Genomic DNA, 12225 nt, shown 5'->3' with positions numbered 1-12225 from the left:
GCCTCAGAGGATATAAGAGCCCAGTGGATAAACTATATCTGAGGCTAATGTTCCAGCAGAGTTAGCTAAAGACTGTGAATGTGCAGCAAACACTTTTCATCCCACTGTTTTAACAACTTGGTCCAGTTCAATGGGAGCATGTTAACGTTAAAAGAAGTGGACCAGGAAGTGCTCCTTGTGGAGCTCCATAGAGAATTTTTCTTTCTGTTGATTCAAACCGACCTGTTGAAACATAACTCATGTCTCTTAGGCAGGGCCAGATTAACACTTCGCTGTGCAATAATCACCATAATCTGGCAAAATACAGAATAAATTACAGTAATATAAATATACTTCAATAACTAACTGTCATCAAGTGCATTTTGATGTGCAAATGCTCATAAAACTACAAATCCACCACTAAGTTTTCTTGTCAAGGCCTCTCACTCACATGTGATGTTATGAAAATAAAACACATCAGCATCAGTAAAATCTGCCAAAACTGACCCACTACATAGAGAGGGAAGGAAGTGTCCACTTTCACAAAAAATAGCTAAGCAATAACCTTCAAAGCATCTGATATTTATCGAACACCACCTGTTCCCAACAGAAATGTATTGAACTGATAGAGGAAGTCCACAGGCAAGACAATCAAGTTCTGGTGCAATAAAAACTCTGAAATCTGCCTGTTTTCTCTCAACAACAAATAATAATTTACAGCATTTTCATGGAGCCACCGCAAGGAAAAAATAAATAAAATGCAGTAACAGGATCCCGAAGGGGTAGAAGAAGCGTTGAGGGGCAACCGGCGGACTCGACGAGCGGCTCAGATGGCGGTGAGACTCGAGGCTCATCACCGCTTCCCTCAACGGTCGCAGCAGGATCCGGTTGAAGATGCCGGGGTACCTACACCGGGGGCTCTTCGCTTTCCGAGCTGTGGCCATTAGCTAGCGCCGGCAGTGAAGAAACGTCCAGGCTAGCTGAGCTGTACTCGTTGACAGACGCTGCCTCAGCAGAACAGTTGGTAACATGTACTGAGTGAAGGAATTACCTATTTTTGGTGTATATTTTAAATTTTCTGTGTTTCTGATGTCCTGCTGCTTTTTTAATTTCCCACTTAGCTTCTCCATGTTTGCATTATTTGACAACATTTGACCCGCCTCATCGGGGCTGACCAATGAGGAGAGGGTCGAAGCTCACAGTCACAATCACAGGCAGCCAGGTGCAGAGATTCTGTGCAGGCATAGACCGTAAAGGTGCTGCGCAACGGCTCAACGGACATATTATTAACACATATTATTAACATTTTATTAACGCATTAACATATTATTAACGAATAGTATTAACGCATTATTAACGCATTTTATTAACGAATATCATTAACGCATTATTAACACATTAACGCATATTATTAACATTTTATTAACGCATTAACATATTATTAACGAATAGTATTAACGAATAGTATTAACGCATTATTAACGCATTTTATTAACGAATATCATTAACGCATTATTAACACATTAACTAATATTATTAACGCATATTATTAACGCATTATTAACACATTAACTAATATTATTAACGCATATTATTAACATATTATTAACATTTTATTAACGCATTAACATATTATTAACGAATAGTATTAACGAATAGTATTAACGCATATTATTAACATTTTATTAACGAATATTATTAACGCATTATTAACACATTATTAACTAATATTATTAACGCATATTATTAACGCATTATTAACATATTAACGAATATTATTAACGCATTAACATATTATTAACGAATAGTATTAACGAATAGTATTAACGCATTATTAACGCATATTATTAACATTTTATTAACGAATATTATTAACGCATTATTAACATATTATTAACGCATATTATTAACGCATTATTAACATATTATTAACGAATATTATTAACGCATTAACATATTATTAACGAATAGTATTAACGAATAGTATTAACGCATTATTAACGCATATTATTAACATTTTATTAACGAATATTATTAACGCATATTATTAACACATTATTAACATATTATTAACGCATATACACCATGTTTGTGGGTTCTGAACAAGATTCTGAGATCATTTTGAATATATTTTCATCTTCCTAATCTAGACTTTCAAACTGTTTTGGATCTGATTTTAGGATGATATGAGATTATTGATTTTGGGCTGAATTCAAACTGGTTTAAAACTTGTTTTTTATGGATATTTGATATTTATTTGTGTTAGTTTCTCTGGGGCTGGTTTGGAGCTGGTTTTGGGCTGGTTTTTGAGCTGATTTGGGGCTGGTTTTTGATATGTTTTGGGCTATTTTGGAAATGGTTCTGCCTGGTTTAAAACTTGGACTGAAACATTGTTTTGCACTGATTTTCATGGTGGCAGATGATTGGTTTTATTCTTTGTTTTAAATTGGACTTCAGAGCAGCGCAGAACCTGTTCTGACTTGGTCTCAGACTCAGACTAACCTGACATTTCCTGTTGGTGTTGTTGGGCGGAGTCCACACCTCTGAAGTGTCTCATTCTGGTGTTTTTAGCCACGTTTGAAACTCTGTGACGGTCCACACAGACGTAGAAGTTTCAGCGAGGAAACTCGCTCACTTCTATAAAACTGGAACTAACCCTTTCCTATGGGATGAGAAGGATGAGTCATTCCCAACTTATTCACTTTTCTTCTCCCACACACGTGTTTGTGCTTCGTCATTCGTCTCAGACGCTGCCACTGAGGACATGTGCCGGCCTTGTTGCCCGGGCAGCAGCACATCTGCCCTCTGATCGCCATAATCACCATAAAACCTGGAGTTTTATTACATTTTGAAGGACACGTCTGACCCAAGCTGCAGATCACAGCTGCTGAATCTTTCTCGGAGACAAAGACAGACAAAGAACGTCTGATGTGGCTGATTTTCACTTTGTGGAAATTATTAAATGTTTCAAAGCTGAGAATATATTTTAACCGGATAAACAGGCTGCAGATTAAAAACAGTCAGAGATAAAGAAAAATACTGAGTCTGACCCAAAGTTTATGAAGGGAGTTAATCTATTCACCTACTTTACATGTGGTGACATCACTGATGACATCACACTGGATTTTCAACACATTTCCACCTGGTTTTCTGTTATTTTTTCCTTTTTGATTATTTTCTGAATTCATGAACAGAACTATGAACAAAGCTGTTCCAACTTATTTTTGATGTTTTTCTGTCATTTTATCCCCATAAAAACAAGAGAAAATCAATTAAATGAACGTCAGGAAGAATCAGTAAAAAGTCCGTTCGTATCTGTTAGTTTCATCTGTTCTCAGAGTCCAGAATCCCATCTACGTGTATTAATTTTCTCTAAATTTCACCCGGACATCTTCCATTTAAACACTTCCTGTTAGCTGCATGAGCTAATGGCCAAACACTTCCTGTTAGCTGCGTGAGCTAACGGCCAAACACTTCCTGTTAGCTGCATGAGCTAACGGCCAAACACTTCCTGTTAGCTGCGTGAGCTAACGGCCAAACACTTCCTGTTAGCTGCATGAGCTAACGGCCAAACACTTCCTGTTAGCTGCGTGAGCTAACGGCCAAACACTTCCTGTTAGCTGCATGAGCTAACGGCCAAACACTTCCTGTTAGCTGCGTGAGCTAACGGCCAAACACTTCCTGTTAGCTGCATGAGCTAACGGCCAAACACTTCCTGTTAGCTGCGTGAGCTAACGGCCAAACACTTCCTGTTAGCTGTGAGCTAACGGCGTCACTGATACGGCGTTTTATTTCATTCATCAGTTTACTGGAACATTTTGAACATTCAGGGATAATTCAGATAAAACGCCTGTTCTCTTGTGTTAAATGAGACTTTCCACTTGTTTTATGCTGTGTGACGTTCAGCTCACAGCAGGGAAATAAAAATAAACATCTGCTCATGTTTCTGTTTGTGATAAATGAAGCACTTTGTCAAAGTCTGAAACAGAAAGTTTCAGAGGATCCTTTGGTCTGGGGTGTGAAGAGGCTCGGAGTTTGATTCCTTGTGGTGTCCCACAGGGCTCCTTTCTGGGCCCCTTGTTTTTTGATCAGATTCTTGACTGCTTTGATTTTGGATTATGTTCGGTCTTCTTCAAACTGAGGGACAGTGATGGGATGTCTAAGCTCCAAGGTTGCCTGATCTGCACCCTGAACAGGATCATGTCTCCGGTGTTTTTATGGGGCATAACTGAGGGGATATTTTTGATCGTATCACATCTACGTTCGGCTGCTTGCTAACGCAGGCGCAGACACTGAAGCATGTTTTAATCTCATCTTGGCTTGTCCCCTGAAGACACAAAGACAGCATGTGTGTGTCATGGAGTTGCCGGTTTACACCTTCAACACAGCAGCTGCATCCTCAGCATCACTGATGTCAGTTTCCTCTGCTGCTCACTTCCTGCTCATGCCACAGATTTTTATCGGAGCTGACGGCGAGCCACAAACACCTCGTCCCCTTTGGTGTCTGAGATCAAACCGGCTGCATCGTGCGGCTCTGGGTTCGGGTTAACCCATGAAACCAGCTCCTGATTTGTGTCGCAGACAAACCGATTCATCAGACTTGTGATGGTGGGAAACTTTGACGGTTTCATCACAAACACACTTTCATGCAGCTGCAGTGTTTGCGTGCTCGAGTGTATAATGAGTGTGTAACCGTGTGTGTGTGTGTGTGTGTGTGTGTGTGTGTGTGTCTCTGTGTGTGTGTGTGTGTGTGTCTCTGTGTGTGTGTGTGTGTGTGTCTCTGTGTGTGTGTGTGTGTGTGTGTGTCAGTGTGTGTGTGTGTGTGTGTGTGTCTCTGTGTGTGTGTGTGTGTGTGTGTGTGTGTGTGTGTCTCTGTGTGTGTGTGTGTGTCTCTGTGTGTGTGTGTCAGTGTGTGTCTGTGTCTCTGTGTGTGTGTGTGTGTGTGTGTGTGTGTCTCTGTGTCTCTGTGTGTGTGTGTGTGTCAGTGTGTGTGTGTCTGTGTGTGTGTCAGTGTGTGTGTGTGTGTGTGTGTGTGTCAGTGTGTGTGTGTCTGTGTGTGTGTCAGTGTGTGTGTGTCTGTGTGTGTGTCAGTGTGTGTGTGTGTCTCTGTGTGTGTGTCAGTGTGTGTGTGTGTGTGTGTCAGTGTGTGTGTGTGTGTGTGTGTGTCTCTGTGTGTGTGTGTGTGTGTGTCAGTGTGTGTGTCTCTGTGTGTGTGTGTGTGTGTGTCAGTGTGTGTGTCTGTGTGTGTGTCAGTGTGTGTCAGTGTGTGTCTGTGTGTGTGTGTCAGTGTGTGTGTGTGTGTGTGTGTGTCTCTGTGTGTGTGTGTGTGTCAGTGTGTGTGTGTCTCTGTGTGTCTGTGTGTGTGTCAGTGTGTGTGTGTCTCTGTGTGTCTCTGTGTGTGTGTGTGTGTCTCTGTGTGTGTGTGTGTGTCTCTGTGTGTCTCTGTGTGTGTGTGTGTGTCTCTGTGTGTGTGTGTGTGTCTCTGTGTGTGTGTGTCGTCTGGCTGGCAGCATGAAAGCTGTTTAGCGAGACGAGCAGCGCGAGCGCCGATGAATATTTAAACAGAGGGAGGCAGAGCAGCCATCATTTATTGATGCTGCTGGGGGGGGGGGTGAACAGCCCGTCTGTGTACACAGCGCTGGAAACAGCCGGCGTCCGGGCGCCAAACGGCTGAATGTGAGGCGGCGGCTGAGACTCTGATGCAGTTTCCCTGTGATTCCTGCCAGCTTCAGTAAAAGCTCATCTCCCCATAAAACAGCAGGTTTATGCCTCCCAGACCAACTCTGACAGGTTTTAAAAGCCCTCCTCTCACTTCTAAAGACAACCTGACTGAGTTTTTATGAAGACTTGAGATCTTACAGAGTCAGAGATTCTTAAAGAAAATGTGTTTTTGGATGTGAGGCCAAGATGGCGCTCCTCATCTCCCCTAAAGACCCAGGAATCTCAGCTCCTTGAATCTGGTTTGTTTCTCCTGGCGGCAGCAGTCAGGAAAAGGTTTGGATTGGTTCGCTACGCCTCACAGACGACAGTTTCCTGAACAGGAACCAGTGCCGTGCTGGGAGACTGAAGCTGAGAGTCCAGGCTGTTCCAACACTAAAAGGACACGAGTCAAATGTCCGTGTGAACAGATTTTAGTCCAAACGTCATGTTAACGCCGAGTGAAAAGGCAGCCGAGGAAGCTAACTGTACTTTGTGTTCATGAATTTCTGCACAACTCATCTGAATGGATCCGTTTGTTGCTTCTGCAGCTGCTCAGAAACTGCTTTAAATCACAGATTTAAGATTTAACAAAGACTCCAGATCTTCCCGGGTCACTATTTCACCGAACTATATTTCTCTGAAATCATTTCCCATCATGCACCTGGTTTAAACTTCCCCCTCCTTTCTCTCTGTTTTGGACGTCTCCTCTTCATCACACCTATAATAAATATGATAAATACAGATTGTAGTAAATAATCTGAAGAATAAATGTTTTTTAGGGGCAGAATGACGAAGTTTCAGAGACTGGTGCCGGACAGAGATTGGGTTTCGGCCACATATATCAGGTCTGTCAGTGGCATCAGGAAATATAACAGCATCTCACCAGCTGTTGGCATGCCTCCATGGGACATGTTCCTATGTTGTTCCTGTTAATTAATTCCTCATAAGAGGCTCCAAAGGTGAGTCTGACGGCTTTTTGAACTCTGGAAAAACCAACCGGCTGCTCCTGCATGGACACCACTCTCTAATTGCCCCAGTCTGCATCAGAATAGATGTAGAAAGTGTCAGTTACCAGCAGAAATCATCCAGCAGCACAGCATCCAAACCATCACAGAACAGACGCACATGCAGAGCTTCAGGGGGCACAACCTCTTTGTATGTTCAGGAAAATCCTGAAACAACGGCGCAGCTAGAAGACGCCTCGTTGTCACTCCTCAGGTGGAGACTCTGTTACCTACAGCGTTAAACTGGACATTTGACTGATTGTACTGCTGATGATGCAGCTCCAGATTGGAGGATAGACGGTGGGGAGAGGAAAGTAAGTCCGGCTCAGTGGCTGGATGTGGTGTAAAGGCTTCCTCTGAATGTGGAAACTTTTAAAGATCTGGGCCACAGTTCCACGACCTGGGAGAAAACCGCCCTGCTCCTCCTGAATCCGAGGCTCAACAATGGGCCGGAGCCTCCTCTGAACATACTCTGCCTCTGTAACCCAGTCCAAAGTGGAGCTGGTTTACGGTGACTCCACCAGCGCTGCCCCTTATCGCTGGTTCTGTTTGTGGTTTTCATGGACAGGACCTGGAGGCGTAGTCGGGGGGAGGAGGGCGTTTTGGGATCGGGGCTTCGTCAGCAGTAATGAGGGCGCTGCTCCGGTCCGTTTGGTGAAGCTGAGCCGGAAGGAGAAGCTTCCAGGTTCCTGCTCCATCTTTGTTCCAACCCTCACCTGAGCTCACAGATCTGGGTTCTGACCCAAAGAAGGAGGTCGTGGTTTCCTTCAGAGGGGGGCGGGGCTCAGCCTTAGAGATAGGGGGAGGAGCTCCACCATCCGGGGGGAGGAGCTCCACCATCCGGGGGGAGGGGCTCCACCATCCAGGGAGGAGCTCCACCATCCGGGGAGGAGCTCCACCATCCGGAGGGAGGAGCTCCACCATCCGGGGAGGAGCTCCACCATCCGGGGAGGAGCTCCACCATCAGGGGGAGGAGCTCCACCATCCGGAGGGAGGAGCTCCACCATCCGGGGGGAGGAGCTCGGAGTAGAGCTGCTGCTTCTCCACATAGAAAGGAGTCAGCTGAGGTGGTTCCTCTGGTTAGATGCCTCCTGGGAGGAGGCCCCGGGTCAGAACCAGAACCCACTGGAGGGATTATACATCCCATCAGGCCTGGGAACACCTCAGGATCCTCCAGGAGGAGCTGGAGGGGGATGGATGGGTTTATACCTGTTGGTTCTGATACTCAGATCAGAGGAAGATGGATGATCAATGATGGATGGACTGAGGGATGATCGGTCACTTTCTCAGAGCTTTAGAATCAGTAAATGTATCTGTTGGTTGAAGCGGTTTGTCTCTGTCGGTTGAAGCGATTTGTATCTGTCGGTTGAAGCGGTTTGTATCTGTCGGTTGAAGTGATTTGTCTCTGGTTGGTTGAAGCGGTTTGTCTCTGGTTGAAGCGGTTTGTCTCTGGTTGAAGCGGTTTGTCTCTGGTTGAAGCGGTTTGTCTCTGGTTGAAGCGGTTTGTCTCTGTCGGTTGAAGCGGTTTGTATCTGTCGGTTGAAGCGGTTTGTATCTGTCGGTTGAAGCGGTTTGTATCTGTCGTTTGAAGCGGTTTGGCTGTGTCGGTTGAAGCGGTTTGTATCTGTCGGTTGAAGCGGTTTGTATGAGTCGGTTGAAGCGGTTTGTCTGTGTCGTTTGAAGCGGATTGTCTGTGTCGGTTGAAGCGGTTTGTCTCTGTCGGTTGAAGCGGTTTGTCTGTGTCGGTTGAAGCGGTTTGTATCTGTCGGTTGAAGCGGTTTGTCTCTGGTTGAAGAAGTTTATCTCTGGTTGAAGCGGTTTGTCTCTGGTTGAAGCGGTTTGTCTCTGGTTGGAGCGGTTTGTCTCTGTTGGTTGAAGCGGTTTGTATCTGTCGGTTGAAGCGGTTTGTATCTGTCGGTTGAAGTGATTTGTCTCTGGTTGGTTGAAGCGGTTTATCTCTGGTTGAAGCCGTTTGTCTCTGGTTGAAGCGGTTTGTCTCTGGTTGAAGCGGTTTGTCTCTGTCGGTTGAAGCGGTTTGTCTCTGGTTGGTTGAAGCGGTTTGTCTCTGTGCTGGTTGAAGCGGTTTGTCTCTGTTTGAAGCGGTTTGTATCTGTCGGTTGAAGCGGTTTGTCTCTGTCGGTTGAAGCGGTTTGCATCTGTCGGTTGAAGCGGTTTGTCTCTGTTTGAAGCGGTTTGTGTCTGTGTCGGTTGAAGCGGTTTGTCTCTGTCGGTTGAAGCGGTTTGTATCTGTCGGTTGAAGCGGTTTGTATCTGTCGGTTGAAGCGGTTTGTATCTGTCGGTTGAAGCGGTTTGTCTCTGGTTGAAGCGGTTTGTCTCTGGTTGAAGTGGTTTGTCTCTGGTTGAAGCGGTTTGTCTCTGGTTGAAGCGGTTTGTCTCTGGTTGGTTGAAGCGGTTTGTCTCTGTGTCGGTTGAAGCGGTTTGTCTCTGTTTGAAGCGGTTTGTATCTGTCGGTTGAAGCGGTTTGTCTCTGTGTCGGTTGAAGCGGTTTGTCTCTGTTTGAAGCGGTTTGTCTCTGTCGGTTGAAGCGGTTTGTCTCTGTCGGTTGAAGCGGTTTGTATCTGTCGGTTGAAGCGGTTTGTATCTGTCGGTTGAAGCGGTTTGTATCTGTCGGTTGAAGCGGTTTGTCTCTGGTTGAAGCGGTTTGTCTCTGGTTGAAGCGGTTTGTCTCTGTCGGTTGAAGCGGTTTGTCTCTGGTCGGTTGAAGCGGTTTGTCTCTGTGTCGGTTGAAGCGGTTTGTCTCTGTTTGAAGCGGTTTGTATCTGTCGGTTGAAGCGGTTTGTCTGTGTCGGTTGAAGCGGTTTGTCTCTGTTTGAAGCGGTTTGTATCTGTCGGTTGAAGCGGTTTGTCTGTGTCGGTTGAAGCGGTTTGTATCTGTCGGTTGAAGCGGTTTGTCTCTGTCGGTTGAAGCGGTTTGTCTCTGGTTGGTTGAAGCGGTTTGTCTCTGTGTCGGTTGAAGCGGTTTGTCTCTGTTTGAAGCGGTTTGTATCTGTCGGTTGAAGCGATTTGTCTCTGTGTCGGTTGAAGCGGTTTGTCTCTGTCGGTTGAAGCGGTTTGTCTGTGTCGGTTGAAGCGGTTTGTATCTGTCGGTTGAAGCGGTTTGTATCTGTCGGTTGAAGCGGTTTGTATCTGTAGGTTGAAGCGGTTTGTATCTGTCGGTTGAAGCGGTTTGTATCTGTCGGTTGAAGCGGTTTGTATCTGTCGGTTGAAGCGGTTTGTCTCTGTCGGTTGAAGCGGTTTGTATCTGTCGGTTGAAGCGGTTTGTCTCTGGTTGGTTGAAGCGGTTTGTCTCTGTTTGAAGCGGTTTGTCTCTGTCGGTTGAAGCGGTTTGTCTGTGTCGGTTGAAGCGGTTTGTATCTGTCGGTTGAAGCGGTTTGTATCTGTCGGTTGAAGCGGTTTGTATCTGTCGGTTGAAGCGGTTTGTATCTGTCGGTTGAAGCGGTTTGTATCTGTCGGTTGAAGCGGTTTGTATCTGTAGGTTGAAGCGGTTTGTATCTGTCGGTTGAAGTGATTCGTCTCTGGTTGGTTGAAGCGGTTTGTCTCTGGTTGAAGCGGTTTGTCTCTGGTTGAAGCGGTTTGTCTCTGTCGGTTGAAGCGGTTTGTCTCTGGTTGGTTGAAGCGGTTTGTCTCTGTTTGAAGCGGTTTGTCTCTGTTTGAAGCGGTTTGTATCTGTCGGTTGAAGCGGTTTGTATCTGTCGGTTGAAGCGGTTTGTCTCTGTCGGTTGAAGCGGTTTGTATCTGTCGGTTGAAGCGGTTTGTCTCTGAAGCGGTTTGTCTCTGTGTCGGTTGAAGCGGTTTGTATCTGTCGGTTGAAGCGGTTTGTATCTGTCGGTTGAAGCGGTTTGTCTCTGGTTGAAGCGGTTTGTCTCTGGTTGAAGCGGTTTGTCTCTGGTTGAAGCGGTTTGTCTCTGGTTGGTTGAAGCGGTTTGTCTCTGTGTCGGTTGAAGCGGTTTGTCTCTGTTTGAAGCGGTTTGTATCTGTCGGTTGAAGCGGTTTGTCTGTCGGTTGAAGCGGTTTGTATCTGTCGGTTGAAGCGGTTTGTCTCTGTCGGTTGAAGCGGTTTGTCTCTGGTTGGTTGAAGCGGTTTGTCTCTGTGTCGGTTGAAGCGGTTTGTCTCTGTTTGAAGCGGTTTGTATCTGTCGGTTGAAGCGGTTTGTCTGTGTCGGTTGAAGCGGTTTGTCTCTGTTTGAAGCGGTTTGTATCTGTCGGTTGAAGCGGTTTGTCTGTGTCGGTTGAAGCGGTTTGTATCTGTCGGTTGAAGCGGTTTGTATCTGTCGGTTGAAGCGGTTTGTATCTGTCGGTTGAAGCGGTTTGTATCTGTCGGTTGAAGCGGTTTGTCTGTGTCGGTTGAAGCGGTTTGTATCTGTCGGTTGAAGCGGTTTGTATCTGTCGGTTGAAGCGGTTTGTATCTGTCGGTTGAAGCGGTTTGTATCTGTCGGTTGAAGCGGTTTGTCTCTGGTTGGTTGAAGCGGTTTGTCTCTGTGTCGGTTGAAGCGGTTTGTCTCTGTTTGAAGCGGTTTGTATCTGTCGGTTGAAGCGGTTTGTCTGTCGGTTGAAGCGGTTTGTCTCTGTGTCGGTTGAAGCGGTTTGTCTCTGTTTGAAGCGGTTTGTATCTGTCGGTTGAAGCGGTTTGTCTGTGTCGGTTGAAGCGGTTTGTCTCTGTCGGTTGAAGCGGTTTGTATCTGTCGGTTGAAGCGGTTTGTCTCTGGTTGAAGCGGTTTGTCTCTGTCGGTTGAAGCGGTTTGTCTCTGTCGGTTGAAGCGGTTTGTCTCTGTTTGAAGCGGTTTGTCTCTGTGTCGGTTGAAGCGGATTGTCTCTGTTTGAAGCGGTTTGTATCTGTCGGTTGAAGCGGTTTGTCTGTGTCGGTTGAAGCGGTTTGTATCTGTCGGTTGAAGCGGTTTGTCTCTGTCGGTTGAAGCGGTTTGTCTCTGGTTGGTTGAAGCGGTTTGTCTCTGTGTCGGTTGAAGCGGTTTGTCTCTGTTTGAAGCGGATTGTATCTGTCGGTTGAAGCGGTTTGTCTGTGTCGGTTGAAGCGGTTTGTCTCTGTGTCGGTTGAAGCGGTTTGTCTCTGTTTGAAGCGGTTTGTATCTGTCGGTTGAAGCGGTTTGTCTGTGTCGGTTGAAGCGGTTTGTATCTGTCGGTTGAAGCGGTTTGTATCTGTCGGTTGAAGCGGTTTGTATCTGTCGGTTGAAGCGGTTTGTCTCTGTTTGAAGCGGTTTGTCTCTGTTTGAAGCGGTTTGTCTCTGTTTGAAGCGGTTTGTATCTGTCGGTTGAAGCGGTTTGTGTGTGTCGGTTGAAGCGGTTTGTATCTGTCGGTTGAAGCGGTTTGTATCTGTCGGTTGAAGCGGTTTGTATCTGTCGGTTGAAGCGGTTTGTATCTGTCGGTTGAAGCGGTTTGTCTCTGGTTGGTTGAAGCGGTTTGTCTCTGTTTGAAGCGGTTTGTCTCTGTGTCGGTTGAAGCGGTTTGTCTGTGTCGGTTGAAGCGGTTTGTATCTGTCGGTTGAAGCGGTTTGTATCTGTCGGT

This window comes from Leuresthes tenuis, unplaced genomic scaffold (genome assembly GCF_036924035.1).
Source record: "Leuresthes tenuis unplaced genomic scaffold, fLeuTen1.0.hap1 SCAF_1, whole genome shotgun sequence".
Classification (NCBI taxonomy): domain Eukaryota; kingdom Metazoa; phylum Chordata; class Actinopteri; order Atheriniformes; family Atherinopsidae; genus Leuresthes; species Leuresthes tenuis.
The sequence above is the reverse complement of the archived record's forward strand: the minus strand, read 5'-3'. Positions refer to the sequence as shown.